A 16,016-nucleotide genomic window follows, 5' to 3' on the forward strand; every position below is an offset into this window, starting at 1 on the left:
CAATAGAATCCACATTCCCTCTCCTCCCCAGCCCAGCAGTTCCATCCCCACACTCCCTGTGAAGGTACTTGGGTCCCCTGCCACCCCAGAGATGGACCACGGGCACCACCACGTCACAGCCCCCCAGCTCTGCCATCCTCCCGGGCCAGAGCCCCCTGCTAATGAAGGGACAGCTGCTAATGAAGGGACAGCTGCTAACGAGCACAAACCTCTGCAGCCGTGGCACTGGGGGGGGATGCTCACAGAGGCAGGGGGGCAGGTCAGGGTGGCTGCCCCTGGCACCGGTGCCATGCTCTGGAGGAGCAGGAGGATGGCAGGGCACCTGCACTGCCAATTGCTGCAGCTCTGCCAAGTGCTGCAGCAGGTTCATGGCAGGGTTTGCCCCTGCCTCACACAACAGCCCAGACAGCAAGAAGGGGGGAGCTGAGGGTGCTGGCAATGCCACACCACATTCCCAGTCACCCTGTCACACCCTGTCACCACAGCCCTGTGCCCAGCAGGTGCCAGGAGCAGATCCCAGATTTGGTGCTCCCTGGGCACTGGCTTTGCCACCCTGATGAGCCCTCACCCTTCCCAGCACTGGGTATTCCCTTCCCCTCCCACACACTCAGACACCCTGAGAAATATTTTCCCCATCTCCTCTTACCACCCCCTCACATGTACACCCTGAAAAGTTACCACAGAAGGTTTTTCTTTGTATAGAATATTTATTTTGAAGCTCTATTTTAATAGTATTTATTTTAGAAAGTCTACTATTGTAAGAGTTCTTCTGTTTGTGAAGAAAAACAAGTACTGATGAATGTACTGATCTAGAAATTATATATATATATAAATATATATTGTTAAATATATAAATGGCTGTTGTGGTTCTTTTTAAAAAGAAATCCCAAGAATGTTCATAGCAATAATTTTAAAAATACAAGCAGAGAGTAGCCCAGAATTGGTTATTTGATGCTCTCCAGCCCTGCCAAGAAACTCAGGGTGATGCTGGGGTTGTTCTGCCCCACAGCCTGGCACACCAGGGGCTCATCAATTGATTACCCTCAAATCCCCTGCAGGGGGAAGAGCCAACACCTCAGCGAGGAGTGCCCTGCTCTGTGAACTTCAGGAGCAATCCTCTGCTTCCCTGCACCCCTAAAATTCACCAGCCTGGGAGTCAGGCTGCTCCTTCCACGGGGCTGAGCCCTCGGTGTGACGGGCATCGACACTAAAGAGCCAAACACGAAATCAGCAGCCCCACCACACGCAGGGGTGGTGCCAGCCCCATCCCACAGAGCCTCCCTCAGCACTCCAGGGCCACTTCCAGCCCTCCTGCTGCTCCTTTCCACACCAGAACAGCCCCACCAGGGCCATGGGTGGGACAGAGCCTCCTCCAGCCCAGGGTCCCCCCCAGCCATGGGGGCAGCCAGAACTCTCCCACCTGCTTGGAAAGGGGCAAGAAGCTGCCAAGGACCAACTCCCTCGGTCCCTGCTCACCCTGCACAGCCCCTGAGCCACATCCTGGGGCTCCCACCCACCAGCACCCAGCGCCCTTCCTGCCCCCAGCTCCTCGTGTGTCACCCGCATCACACTGGACTGCTAAAAATACAGGATCTGGGTTATTTTTCACCATTCCTGTTATTTATTTGCACACACTGTGGAGCTGTGACTCACTGGAAGCTGTGCCATGTTTTGTGTCATCACAGAGGTAACCTGAGTGTGTTACCTGGCCTGAAATAATATTATTGAAACAATAATGTTGAATTAGTCAATGGATCAGATAAAGAGACAATAACTACACTGTGCAGATCATGACATCAGGTGCCAGAAAATTTGCAATAAAGAAAAGATACTGAATTTGTTATGCTGGGGGAGGTTTTTCTTTTTTTTTTTTTTTTAACAAACAGGCTGAGCCAGGATGTATAAATTTAAATCAGAGTTTGGCAACACCAACTGATGTCTTGCACATAAAGCTTTAAAAATACCAACACGACGCTCATGTCTCTCTGCTGGAAGCAAACCAGAGCACTCTGCTTGATTTGAGCAGTAGATGTTAAAGCAATATTTTTTAAATCTATCAGAATTATCAGCTTTTTTTTAATCCTTTTTACATCATTTTCAGTTATTGGCTCTAAAAGGAAACCAACTGCAATTCCACAAGCTCAGGCTATGGAATGATGAAGAGATGCACAGAGCTAAGAGTACAACAGACTTCCAGGCCCTAGAGCAAGCCCAGCTCTTGGATATCAGACCTGAAAGGAAATTTCTAAAGAATCAAAACACCCTAAAAATACCCTAAATAAATGTATTAATTCTGAGAGAATGGGCTGAAACTTACAGAAATTATGAACTTACAGAAATGAATGACCAGATTGAGAAGGTTGCATCCCTTGATCCCTTTCAACCCAAACCATACTGGGATTCTAGAAAATGAGATAAAAACCTAAATTTTAATTACTTTTAAAACTAAAATATATACTTAATAAACACAATGTGATCTTCCCAAAGGTGTAAGTGTTGCAGACAGGTAAAATATGTTGTAAAAGAATAGGCCTAATGAAATCAGGCCTTGCTCTGCTAGTCTGTCACTTTCTCTAATTGCAGACAGCTTGCAAGTTCTCATATGAAACAATCTTGGGTATGAAAAGTTTGTGAACACAACAACCTATTCCTTGGGGAGAAAAATAGGGGCACCTGTATAAACAATAGATCTTGTCCCAAGAGAATCCACAAAGGAAGAATGCAAACACCTGAATCTGAGTATGAACACACAAATCACCTTCTGACCAATAACTGAAGCTGGAAGAAAACTGTTAGCAGTTGGTGTTGCACACAAAGTCTGTGAAAACTGTGTAAAATGAGTTGTGTGAGTAAAGAATTGGCTTTTCTGCATGAAGAGAATGGAGTCCCAGTTGACTTATTCCAGCATGGGTGGAACCCGGCGTGATCTGCAGAAGACAACGGCCAAGCCTTGCCCCAATAGCGGCTCACGGGCCGGAGTACAGAATGGGCAAAGCCACAAAAACAGGACCACAGCCCCAGGGAGGGGGAGAAACAAGGAAAAGAAGGAACCCAACTTTGTGAGACACAGCACACCAACACAGCCATCGGTACAACCATCAATACAACCATCAGTGCAACCATCAATGCAACCGTCGGTACAACCGTCAGTCGCTTCGCTGGCTGTGGGGTCGGCGCCACAGAGGTGAAACTCAGGTGGTGAAGATGCAAACCTCTCGTGGATCAGCCATGCACAGCGTGGCACTCACAGAACTGAACACATTTCCCAGGATTGCACGCTCCCAATGAAAGCCCAGCGCCCAGCCTGGTGTCGTGACGGGTCCATGTGGCTTCCACCACTGCCACCCAGCCATGGCAGAGTTCCAACTCTGAAACTCTGGGTGAGCACAGCAAGGAGATGCTGCAGCACAGGGGGGCTGCACCATTCCCACAGAGGCACCACCTCCCACAGCACCATTTCCCAGAAATAAATAATTTCTCTCACTGGGATTAGCGGTGTGTGAATGGGGTGATGGAGGCTGAGCCCCATTCCTGGCCAGACACAGAGCTGGCTCCTCACAGGGCTCCTCCCCAGCACACAGCACCCAGGGATGAAGTTTGGCCCCGTTGTGAGTGGCAGACAAATGGCCAGGACAGAGATAAATTGCCTTTGCACTTTGTTTTACTTCCTCCCCATAACAACCTCCCGTGGGAGCACTGAATCCCTGGGCTCCCACTCTGGCCCCTGCTGAGCACCATAAAACTTCAGGGATGTCCTCAGAGGGGGTTCCCACACAGGGCAAACTTCTCTTTCCAGGGCAAGGAGGAATTGGCAACAGGGGCCAAGGCAAAGCCTTTCAGCAGGGTCTCAGCCCTCCTCTTGCACCCACACAGCCTCCACAGGCTTTGGGACAGAGCCACCCCAAACAGGCCCCAGGGTCCAAGCTGGACACCAGGTTTTGAGGCACAAGAGAGGTAAAGAGGCTGCACAGAAGTTTCTGACCATGCCCAGACCACCAGAGCCCATCACAGCCCTGGACAGCCAGCCCTGAATTGATCAACTAGGACACAACAAGGCTTCTGCTGCTGCAGAAAGTAAGTAAGTGTCAAAAAACAACCAGCAAGCTAAGAGACATCAGCCAAAGGTGTGACTGGAGGAGATACTCAAAAGGTGTTTATGAAAATAAATAAATACATAAATAGAAACCAAATCACAAACCAAGAACCAGCCAGGATTTCAAGTTTAAGGTTTCTGATCACGCTGCCAGGCTCTTGCCACACCAGCCTCCACCAGCAGAGAGGGACTGGGCAGGGCAAGCAGCCCCTCAGCACCTCCTGCTCTCTTCCCAGACCATTTGGGTTCTGCAAATCCAAGCAAGGTTTCTGCTCCCAAGCACAAAGGCACAGGAATTTCTCCATAAAAACCCTAAAAGTTTACTCTTCAAAAGTTTATTCCTGAAGAGAGGGAAGACTGAACCACGTACTTCCCATTAGCATCATGCCACTGCAGCTTCCATTGGCATTTTCCTGCCCTTACAACAGGGAATAAATAGAAGTTTCTGCATGAAGAAACTCTTATGAATAAATCATCCAGCCCTGTTCTGCTCAGAGCCAGGTATGTTTGTGATTATGATGCCATTATATAACCAGGTCCTCCTAATCAGAAACACAATATTCTCAGAGCACAAAACTGGGACATTCTGCACCACATCCCTTTGCTCCAGGTATGGCACTGGAGCCTCCAGCCACGTGTGGAGCAGCAAAACCCTGCACCCAGAAATGCCCTGCTCTGAGCTGGCAAGGAAATGGTTCATGTTGTCCCTCCAGGGAAGTCACCATGTCCAAAGAGATGCTAAAGAATGAATTCATTAAAATTACATCCTCCTTGTGACAGTATGTAATTGCTGTTCATGGAGAGGGTGAGCCATCAGCACAGATCCTCCACTTCCAACATACAGGGTCTATGGTCTAACACATCTAGAGTCCCACCAAAGCCAAGTTTTCATCATCTTTCATGTCTGAAGATGAGGGGTTACAGCTCTGTTTTCCTCAGCACCAGCCCCATGACAAATAGCTTCAAGGCTGGCACAAACCAGCTCTCCTGATATTCCTGTAAATTATCCTTGGGAATACAACTAATTTTTTTTTTTTTTTTGTTACATCCACTGCTATCCACTGCTAAGACACCTCCAGCTGTATTGGGGCTAGAACGAGATGGTCTTTAAAGTCCTTTCAACCCAAACCATTCTGTGATTTCACAGTGGCTGAAGCACAGGGCTGGTGCATGGCCAGTGGGATTGGGTCAGCATGAGCTATGGACAGGACAAATCCCAGCTCCTGAGGAGCCTCTGCAGCCACGGTGCCTCTGTGCATGCAGCTCCCCCTCCACAGAGACAAGGAAGCATCAGGAAGCAGCTCCCACCTGCTTTCAGCTCTGGCCATGCAGTTTTGGACTGAATGGGAAGGTGGGAGCGTAAAATAAGACCAGAGAGCACTCAGTGAAGTGTGGAGTTGAAAAAAAAAGGGCTTGGAAGGACCCCATGTTGCTGGGAAGCAAAGGGATTTCCTGCTGGTCCCAAAGACAGGAGCAGAAAATGGGGTTTAGGGCTCCAGGGAGACAGCAATACATCCTAACGATCCCTCCTTTGCAGGGTGAGCCTGGCTGAACGCTGTAAACTGCAAAGGAAACCCAGAATGACAAACAATTGTAGGAACCTGAAAAGCCCAGTTCCTCTGGATTTCATGGGAAGTGCGATTTTCAGTGCTCTGACCTGTCTGTCTGAGGGGAAGTGGGCAATAAATAGCAGCCAGGCTGTTATCAAGAGGATGTGAGCTATTTATAAAAAATTCTTGGGCTTTTTGAACTCTGTTTAAAGAGGCAATATCCTTGGCTTGGGTAATTGGGGGGCTAAAATGCTAAAGCAAACACGATTACTCAGCCACCTTGGGAAAGTTTAGTGCTTACTTGTGTTTCTGAATTTTTGAGCATATTTGAACAGCTGCACTGGTACTGCCCCCAGATCCAGAGGGGAGTAGGAAGAGGGCTTGGAGATCCCTGTGCAGGGCAGCTCCTGGCACTCCCAGCACCACTGCTCAGCAATCCCCACAGCTGATGCTTACATGGCTTAACTGAACTGAAAGCCCAGGCTGGACAAGGCTTGGAGCAGCCAGGTCCAGTGGAAGGTGTCCCTGCCCATGGCAGGGGTGTTGGAAATGGATGATCTTGAAGGTCCCTTCCAACCCAAACCATTCTATGACTAATTAAAAATACCTTACATGAATGAGCTGCCTTGTCTGAAGGGGTTTCTAGGTGCCCAACAACATGTTGGCTTCCCAGCAGGATTTAACCATCTCCAGCTCTGAGGCAAGGAGTGGGTCCCAGCTCATGCCCTCTGCCATAGCAAGAGGAAGGTTTTGGTGGGGTGGCAAGGGGAAAATAAAGGCAAGATAAAGCCAACACCCACATAAAGAACTAAAGACCTCCTTGCTCAAGGAAACTCATCCAAGCCCTCTGACAAATGGTTGTTTTTAACTAAACCAGGAAAAACTGCTGGAGCAACCTGCACACAGAGATGTACCCAACTTCCAGAGAGTCATGGTTGGGAGCACTGAGATCAGGGTGGGGCACCCTCAGGAGGGCAGTTCACTGCCCAGGTCACACTGGCCATGCCAGCCTGACCCTCCCAGTGCCAGGGTCATTGGACTGGGGAGCTTTGAGCACAGCCCTTGGAGCTGCTCCCATGCAGGAGGTCCTGACCTGACCCTCCTCCATGCCGAGCACCAGCTGACACACAGGGAAGGGTCCCTCCTGCCCAGCCCTGCTGTCCCAGGGTCCCCATGTCAGGACATGGCACCAAACAGAACCCTCAAGGGTTTCCACTGGCTGCTGTCTTATTTTTGTGAGCCCAGCCATCGGGCAGACAACATTGCTCCTGTGTGGGAACCACACACAAAGTGTCCTGACAAAATGATGGCATCGTCTAAAATACACAAACATGCTCAAAAGAAGGAAAACCATGAAATTAAGGATAACAAACAACAAAGAGAAGCTCATACACAGAATCTGTTAGTGTTTATGAGTCACTGAGGCCTTCCTGTCTCCTATTATAAATTGTGGGAATGCACTGTGATCCATCCTCTCCTTGAAAACCACCGAGGTGCTATTTTCCTCGGAGCCCAGCGCCGAGGGCAGGGACAGACACTGCACAAATGAAAGATTTTTTTTTTCCCTTTTTCCTTCTTATTTTTTTTCTTCAGAGTAGGAAACCAAATCTGAGGAGCAAATGCTGTGGGATGGGTAAACAGAGGGGAGGGCAGAAGCCTTGGGGATGAGATCATCGAGCGCCCTGGCCCGGCGCTGTTTTCCGACAGCGAAGGGCTTAACAATGGAATGGATGGGAAATGCCAGGAAAAGTTAAAGAGCTTTGGACATGAGGTCTTTGTAAAAGCTCATTCTTCATTATTAACAAACAACTTCTCCCCATCTTCCTTCGTTTCACCCTTCAGCAAATGAGGATTTTCTCTCTCAAACCTAATTCTTTCCATCTTGGTGTTTTAAAGCTCTCCCAGCCTGTCTGCTTTGCTGCCCCCAAGGCTGCCCCATCATGCACCAACCACTGCATCACACCTTCATCACCACCACAGCATCCAGGGGAAGGTGTCCCAGTCCATGGCACAAGGTAGCACTGAATGAGCTTTGAGGTCCCTCCAATCCCAAACCAGCCTCATCCTGTGATTCTGCAGTAACTGCAGAATTCTGAGCTGTGATCACTGCAGAGCCAAGGCTTCCCTCCAGGCTGCTGGAGGCTTGCACCAGGGCCAGTCCCACCCTCAGGCCCCCAGGTGCTCCCAGGAGGAAAGGCCACCAGCCCTGGTGGGACAGAGCCTGTGCAAACCCTGCAGCACCCCGAGGGAAGGATGCTCAGCCCATGCAGCCCAGCTAAAACTGGAATGCACAAACTGGAGCCAGGAACAGCGAGTTTTGAGGGATTTTTATGTGAAAACCTCACACAACAGGATCTCAGATGGCTTCAAGAGAAGCCACCCAGGCTCAGTCCAAGCAGGGCCAGCCCTGAACTGCTCATCCAGGCTGCAAGTGAAGCACTGGCTACACATGGGCACATGTAGGGATTGCAGTACCAACTTCACATGTGGAGATAAAAATACAGGATTGTAGGATAATAAATAAAACTCCTTCCCTAGGAGGGTGGGGAGGCCCTGGCACAGAGGGCCCAGAGCAGCTGTGGCTGCCCCATCCCTGAGAGTTTCCAAGGCCAGGCTGGACAGGGCTTGGAGCAGCCTGGGACAGTGGAAGGTGTCCCTGCTCATGGCAGGGAGTGGCACTGGATGATCCCTAAGGCCTGTTCCACACAAAGCAGCCTGGGATTCTGTGCTCTAAAATGGTGTTTGATACTAAATCCCAACACCCAGCCCTTGGAAGGGCAGCTCAGAACCCTACCCAGCACCTTTATGTGACAAACACTGCCTAAAGCTCCAGGGAGACGAAATCTCGTCCTTTACTGTCAAAGCTCCTTCCTTGCCCTTTTCCTGAGGGAACACCACCAGCCACTGATTGGTTGAGTGGTTTCTGAAGCATTAATGGAAGGACAGAGCAGAGCAGGAGCTTCCTCAGCCTGGAGCAATTCCCTGAGTCAGAAGCGCTCAGCAACACCTCTGCTGCCATTTCTGCTCAGTGCACATGATCCCATCTGTCAGCTCAGCAAACACTGCTCCTGCTCCCTCTGTGTTCCCTGGTTTCTGCACCACAAGCACTGGAAATGAAATTATTATAGTCATGAATATGCTACAACAAAAAGGCTGCCCCCAAAATTACATCCTTTGGAAGGAACAAGGGAGTTAAAAACCCTGAAATGCCAACGGGGAGTGTTATAATTTGATGTTTGCACTGACTACAGGACACATCTCAGCAGCCCCTTTCAGCACCAATCACATCTTCCTGCCAGAGCAGCCCTGGGCTGGGGGACAGGCAGGGACCCTGCTGCCAACAAGGCTAAAAACACCAACAAAAAAGGATTCTGAACTACAAAAGAGAGAGAGCAGAACCAAAACAGGGGTTTACAGTTACTTTGTACCACAGCAAATGGCTGCAGATGGAGCAGAGCATCTCCTGGGTACCAAGATGCACCCAAAGAGAGCAGAGTGCCTCTGTGAGATGAGGGCCTGGAGCGGATTTTCTGTTCAGATTGAACCAATCATGACTGACAAAAAGGAAGCAACTTTCAGAAAGTCTCTTTCACTGCTGTGTGCACTGCCAAGCTCCCCTGTGGATACCTGTGAGTGCAGAGGCAGCCCCAGCGCCCAGACTGGGCAGTGCTGCAGCCAGGGACACTCTGAGCCTCAGATTCCTGTAAAACCCAGTGGAAAACCCGGCTGTGGGATGTGCTGCTGTCCCTCAGCATCTGCTCAGCCCCACGGCAGAACCTCCAGCCCATGTGGCAGGGCTGGGAAGGCAGCGCTGACAGGGACCATGAATAAAACAATAGGTACCACTCACTGCCCCCAGGGCTTCCTCATACCGGCACCCCATTCCCTGGAAAACAAAGAACAATTCCCTGCATCGGGTACTGATGCCTCTTGGGTTTGGTCCCCAGTACAAACACACACACACACAATTTCTTCTTTTACATTTTTGCCTGATGACTTGCAAGACAAGCCTAATAAAAGCCGAGACAAATAACCCAAAACACACAAAAATGTGATACTGTTTCCTATTAACATCCAAAGCACTTCAGTGACTGAAGAAACTGCATTAAAACATCAGAATAAAAAGAAAATCAACCACATATGGAAAAAATATATATGTAAAAGGGGAAAAAAAAAAAATATATATATATGTTGGGAGGACAGAGGGGCACTGGCCAGGGCTGCTCCATGTGGGCATCTGCCAGATGCTGCAACTTCAGCCCATCCAGAATCTATCCCTGAATTTGAAACCACCACAGCAGGACCCTGGAAACCAAATGGGTCCCCACCACGGCCTTGCACATCCCACAGCACCCTGTGGTCCATCCCTGCCCCACTGAGGGCATTTTTGGGAGCATCACCCAGCAGCTGGCAGCAGCAGCAGGAGGCACCGGGGAGCTTCCCCGGGGCAGGAGCCGTGCCCATCCTGGGCTGAAGAACAACCCCTGTGCCGTGAGGGAGAGCAGAGAAAACCCTCTGGGCGTTCTGGAGAGGTTTGAGAGGTTTCTCTTGGCAGCAGCCGATGGGGCTGTCGCTTCCTGCCCGGCAGGGGAACATCTTCCCGCGGGGACGGCGCATCCCGTTCATGTCCTGCCTCCCATCCCATCCCGTTCATGTCCTGCCTCCCATCCCATCCCATCCCGTTCATGTCCTGCCTCCCATCCCATCCCGTTCATGTCCTGCCTCCCATCCCATCCCATCCCGTTCACGTCCTGCCTCCCATCCCATCCCGTTCATGTCCTGCCTCCCATCCCATCCCATCCCATCCCGTTCACGTCCTGCCTCCCATCCCATCCCGTCCATGTCCTGCCTCCCATCCCATCCCATCCCGTTCATGTCCTGCCTCCCATCCCATCCCATCCCATCCCGTCCATGTCCTGCCTCCCATCCCATCCCATCCCGTCCATGTCCTGCCTCCCATCCCATCCCGTCCATGTCCTGCCTCCGGCTGGGGAACTGGCTCTCCCCTCCAGCTGCATGGCTGTGCTGGCCAAATGACAAGGAAAACCCAAAAACTACCAAAAACCACCAAGAAAACATCTCTACTGTAACAGGAGCACGAGCAGCACACACTTTACACCAGGAGCACTCTCCTCTCAATACATTGATGATCCGCCCATGGGTCTTGAAAGATTTTTTTGTCATCAAGCGACCCTGAGGGAAACAGGCATCAAAACTTAGCATTATGATCTATACATGAACAGCTTTGTACAGAAACGGGAACAACTCTTCCAGAAGCTGATAGTGGACTGAAAACAACCTTTTCCAACTCCAATTGTGCCAAGCAGCTGCAAGAAAGAAATACCAGCAGGAATGGAAAAACGTTTCCATGTATTTTGCTGGGCTGGCTGCCATGGCAGAGCCCGGGGCAGAGGCACGGGGAGCCCCCAGGTGCCAGGGGTGGATGTTGGAGGATGCTCCGGCTGCAGGAGCGGGACAGCGGGAGGCGGGCGAGTGGAAACCGGCCCCGCTCCGCCAGGCACAGCCCAGCGGCTCAACCCGAAACCACTTCCTCTACCTCCCAACAATGCACAGAGGAATTTCCACAAAGCCCAAGGCTGCCCTGACTTCCATTTCTAAACTTGGAAAAAGAAATACCAGGACATTCCTTTGTTGTTCCAGCTCACTCGCTGTTTGATCTGGGGTTTTTGCTCCAGCTGAGCCAATTAAAAAATCCCAATTTCCCCTGGAAAAAAAAAAGAAAAAAAAGCACAAACCAGTAACAAACAATGTGTTTGCTTCTTTAATTTTTAACTAATTGTCTTCAAGTTGAACTGAAACCTGCCACCTCATTCGGGTCCATGTGGTTTGATGCTTAAATAGCATTTTGGCCAGAGATGGATGTGATAGAGGCATTTCCATCTGCATTCCTGGCTTCTGCAAGGAAACACTCCACTGCTGCTTTTCTTGAATGTGGCTATTGGGGATCACACAAGCAGCTCAAAATGTAAACACCCCCAGCCAGTACCCAGCAGAGCCAGCACAGTCTGACGGGGCCCTGCCCGGGCAGAAACTCCTCAGAAACACTTCTGCTCCTATTTCCTATGCATCCAACCTACTTTTCTACATTTCTAGGAATTTGTATTTCTTTTTTATTTTTTTTTCCACTCACATTTGCAGTGGATTTGCCCTTCCCATGTGCTGTCCCACCCTGCCCTGATCCCTCCTGCCTCAGTCCTCCATTCCTCTCTCCCCATCAAGAACATCAAGGGAGTTTCAGCAGCACCAAGGGTCAGATCCAGGTGTCAAAGCTAAACAGGGATGGACAACACCTGGAGTGTTCAAAAGCCGTGTGCATGTGGCACATGGGGACATGGCCAGTGGTGGCCTTGGCAGTGCTGGGGGAATGGTTGGACTTGATGATCTCAGATGTTTCCAACCTAAGTGATTCCACGGCTTTGTCCTGATTTACAGAGAATGCAATTGCTAATCCCAAATCCTGGCACCAAAAATCATCCCACAGCCACCCAACCATGACCAAACTGCAAAGCTGGTGGGGCAATTCTGGCCTCAAGAGCAAAGGAAGCATCTTTTCTTCTGCCAGGAAGAACGAGACACAGGCCTTGAACTCAAGGAGGAAGGAGCCGTTCCTGTTGTTCAGCTGGAGCAATTAATGACACATGTAATGAGGGAGGCTGAGGAGGGGAACACAGGAGCTGGGCATGGAGGGGCAGCACAGCCCCAGCTGTGGGGGCAGATGCAGGGAGAGGCAGTGACTCCATCCCCTCACAGAGCTGGGGCTGCAGAGCATGGCCCAAACCCCCCTGTGAGCCCAGCACAGCTGGACTGAAGCCCAAGGTGGATCCAGAGTGGACACAGACCCTCGTGCCCCAGCAGCCCACAAAGGAGATGCTGCAGTGCAGCATCAAAGGGATGCTGGGCATCATTAGGGAAATTTTCTTCTCATGCTACAACAGAAGCAAAGCTCAGACCTCTTTTGCCTTTTTTTTTTTTTTTTTGAGTATCTTATCATCCAAGAGCTCATTAGCCAGGAATTCCTCATGCTGTTTATTTTCCATTTGTCCATATGTTCCCCACAAGCTCAGCCTCGTCTCTGTTTTAAGTTTATACTTAGCAGCAGTAATTGGAAAGGATGAACAAAGGCACGAAGGAAGGCAACACACACACAAACAAACTGCCCAGATGTTTTGGATTCCTGCATTTCCCCAAGAAGCAGGATCCTTAATGTTTTGATCATGTCATCACAGCACAGAGCTGCAGCCCAGAGTACAACTGGCTCCTCTCTGCTGACTCCTGGCCTCAGAGACAGGAATTCAAGCCACCACAAGCCACCCAAATCTGCTCATCCCACAAGCGAAAGTGAAAACCTGGGATGAGCCTGATCAGCACCAATGCCTGCAGTGGGCTTGTCCCAGGATGCATTTGGCTTTAGACTTTGAAATAGGACCAAGCCAAACTCCTCAATTCACACCACCTGCTCCTAATGAGGACCAAGAGCTCACCTGCCTCCCAAAGCATTATTTCAGCTGTTTGTTATTTCAGTTGTGCTTTTTTTTTTTCCTCTTAACTTTTATGCCAGTTAGAAATCAATTTAAACTTAACCAAAAGAAATCAGTTTTAATAATGACAGGAAAAGGGGGAATGGTCTCGAGCTGAGAGGAGAGAATGCAGATTTGGGTTGGGTGTTAGGAAGGAATTGTTCCCTGGGAGGGTGTCAGGCCCTGGCACAGGGTGCCCAGGGGAGCTGTGGCAGTGCCCAAGGCCAGGCTGGACAGGGCTTGGAGCAGCCTGGGACAGTGGAAAGTGTCCCTGCCATGGCAGAGGGTGGAATGGGAGGAAGTTTAAGGTCCCTTCCATTCCAAACCAGGCTGGGATTCTACATAATACAAAACATGGCTTTGCACTGGTTAAATTAAAGTGGTCTATGCTTGCTTGCAGATACAGCCTTGGTTTTCAACACAGCTATTGCAAAACTCCTGGGACAACACTGAGATACTCCACAGAATGGAAAGAATTAAAATAAATAAGGAATCCCAGCAGTTGTGCAGGGTCCAAGGAGCCGTGGACAGCCCTGACGTTCCCATTCTCCATGGTCCCTCCCATGCAGAACAGAGTGAGAACAGGACAGAAGATTAATGAGAGGAAAAACTGTGACCACAGCAAATAGAGTGACTCATGCCCACTTCATGGTCTTCATTTCTAATCTAGAATAGTAATTTACTGCAGGACCAGATTAAATCTATTTCTCCTCCTGCTGAGCCTGTGGCCATGGGGATGCAGCAGCCCACACTGGGAGCACTGGCCACTGCCTGGATAAAGCCAGCCTCAAAATTATCCAAGCTCTGCCTCAGCCATGCACCAGGAGCACAGGCTGGGGGTGAGGAAAAGCAGCACACAGCAAAGAAATCCCTCCTGCTCCCCTTGGCTCTGAAGGGAAGCAGAGTCCTCCAGATGCCACCTCTGCAGGCTGGCAGGAATCAGCTGGATCCAGGGAACTAATTAAAGGGAGAGCACTAAAAGCAGACTAAAGACTGGAAATCATGTTCTAAACTCACATTAGGATCGGAAGGGGAACTTCCCAATTTGATGGCAGAAAGCAATTTACTTCAATTAGCAGGGACATAACCAGAGCAGTTGCTGATAGAAGCATTGCATCTCCAAAAACCAGCAGCTCCCTTAATTGCATCCCTTGGCACCTCGGAGCTTCCGCAGCCTGCTTTAGGTGAGCTGGGCTGAAAAGCCCCTTGGTTCTTTCTTTGCCAATCTCCTGCTGGGGTTTGAGCCCTGTCCCAGTGCAGAGGGCACACACTGGACAGGGAGGAGCTGGCCCAGGGGGAAAGCAGCAGGAAGAGCCTTTCCCTGCCTCCTCCTCCTCCCTGCACAGCCCTGCCTGCTCTCTCCTGCTGGCAGCTGGCTCAGGCTCTGCCAACGTATGGATGAGTCATTCCCAGCAGCTTCAGGAAGTTCAGGCCTGTAAAGTGCTCCTTCCTCTCTATTTCCAGCTGGGAGGTTTGGGGTGATGGATCTGGGTCGGGTCAAAGCCCGTCACAAACCAGCAGTGCCAAGGACAAGGGGCTCTGGCACCCTCACACCTGTTCCCACATCCCAGCCCCAGGTTTATCCCAAGCATTTTGGGGCTACTTTATGTCCTTGGAGACACAGATTGAGAGGGCTGTAAAATTCCTCCATGAATTTAAGAGGTACTTTGCTCCAAACAGACTAAAACCAGCAAAAGACACCGACACAAACACCCACACAATGCAGGAATCAAGCACAAGGGGTCCCAGCAGAGAGTTCTGCATCCTATGTCACAAGAAACCACTCCCTAGGAGACATTTCAAACTGAGACACCTGCCCAGGCTGAGCAGCCATCCCTGTGGGGCCTTTGGGACTGGACAGCCCCTTCGGGGCTGGGTAACCCCTGCCCAGCTCTCCCTGCCCGCCCACCAAGCCACCCTGGCACCAGGAAACAGCACCAGGATTTTTGCTTCCCAATCCCAACTTTACTTAATCAGTGCAAGATCCAACCCCTCATCTCTCTCCTCAAGGAACTGGAAGAGAATTTGTCCCTCCAGGGTCTGTGGCCAGCCCCAGGGCAAATCCTGAAGCCAAGGATGAGAAGGGACCTGCCCAGCTCCATCAAGAGCTTCACCACCCAAAGGGACAAACCCCAGTGCTCCATGCCAGCAGGACCTTGTGCTGCCCTCACTTACCTCGGTGAGCTGGGAAATGAAGCAGCAGCTCAGGCAAGCCTCACACAAAGCAGGATCACATTCCATGGCAAAGGATGGTGCTGACACAGGTTTCAGCTCATTTGGGGTCCCAGAGCAGGGTTGGGGTGCAGGAGAGAGAGGTTTCCCCCCGAGAAAGCTCCCATGACCTGCTGCAGGCACAGGAGCCCCAAAAAACAAGAAACACCTGCCCAGGGCTGGGGCTTTTGGGCACCACCACCCGCTCGCAGCTGTGGGAGGGAGGGAATGGGCAGTGATTGCAAACTCATTGCAGCTGCTCCCTTCTCCCCATCCCTGGCAGTGCCCAGGGCCAGGCTGGACGGGCTTGGAGCACCCGGGACAGTGGAAGGAGTCCTGTGGCAGGGCGTGGAATGAAAGGAGCTTTAGGGTCCCTCCCAGTCTAAATCATTCTGGGAGTCCATGGATTTTGGCTGCTCCGTGCTCCTGTTGGCAGTGCAGAGCCGGTGCCATCAGCCGTGGCAGCGCTGCCCGAGAGCCCCAGAGCCACCCCTGGGTCCCCTCGGCACCGGAGCCTCCCTGGAGGAGGCAGCAGGAGGGGCGGCCTCGGCTCCTTGGTGCGGGGACACCGGCAGCAGGATGGGCTGGCAGGGACAGGATGGTGCTCACAGCAGCTGCATCCCC

The sequence above is a fragment of the Agelaius phoeniceus genome, chromosome 15 (assembly GCF_051311805.1).
Source record: "Agelaius phoeniceus isolate bAgePho1 chromosome 15, bAgePho1.hap1, whole genome shotgun sequence".
NCBI lineage: Eukaryota > Metazoa > Chordata > Aves > Passeriformes > Icteridae > Agelaius > Agelaius phoeniceus.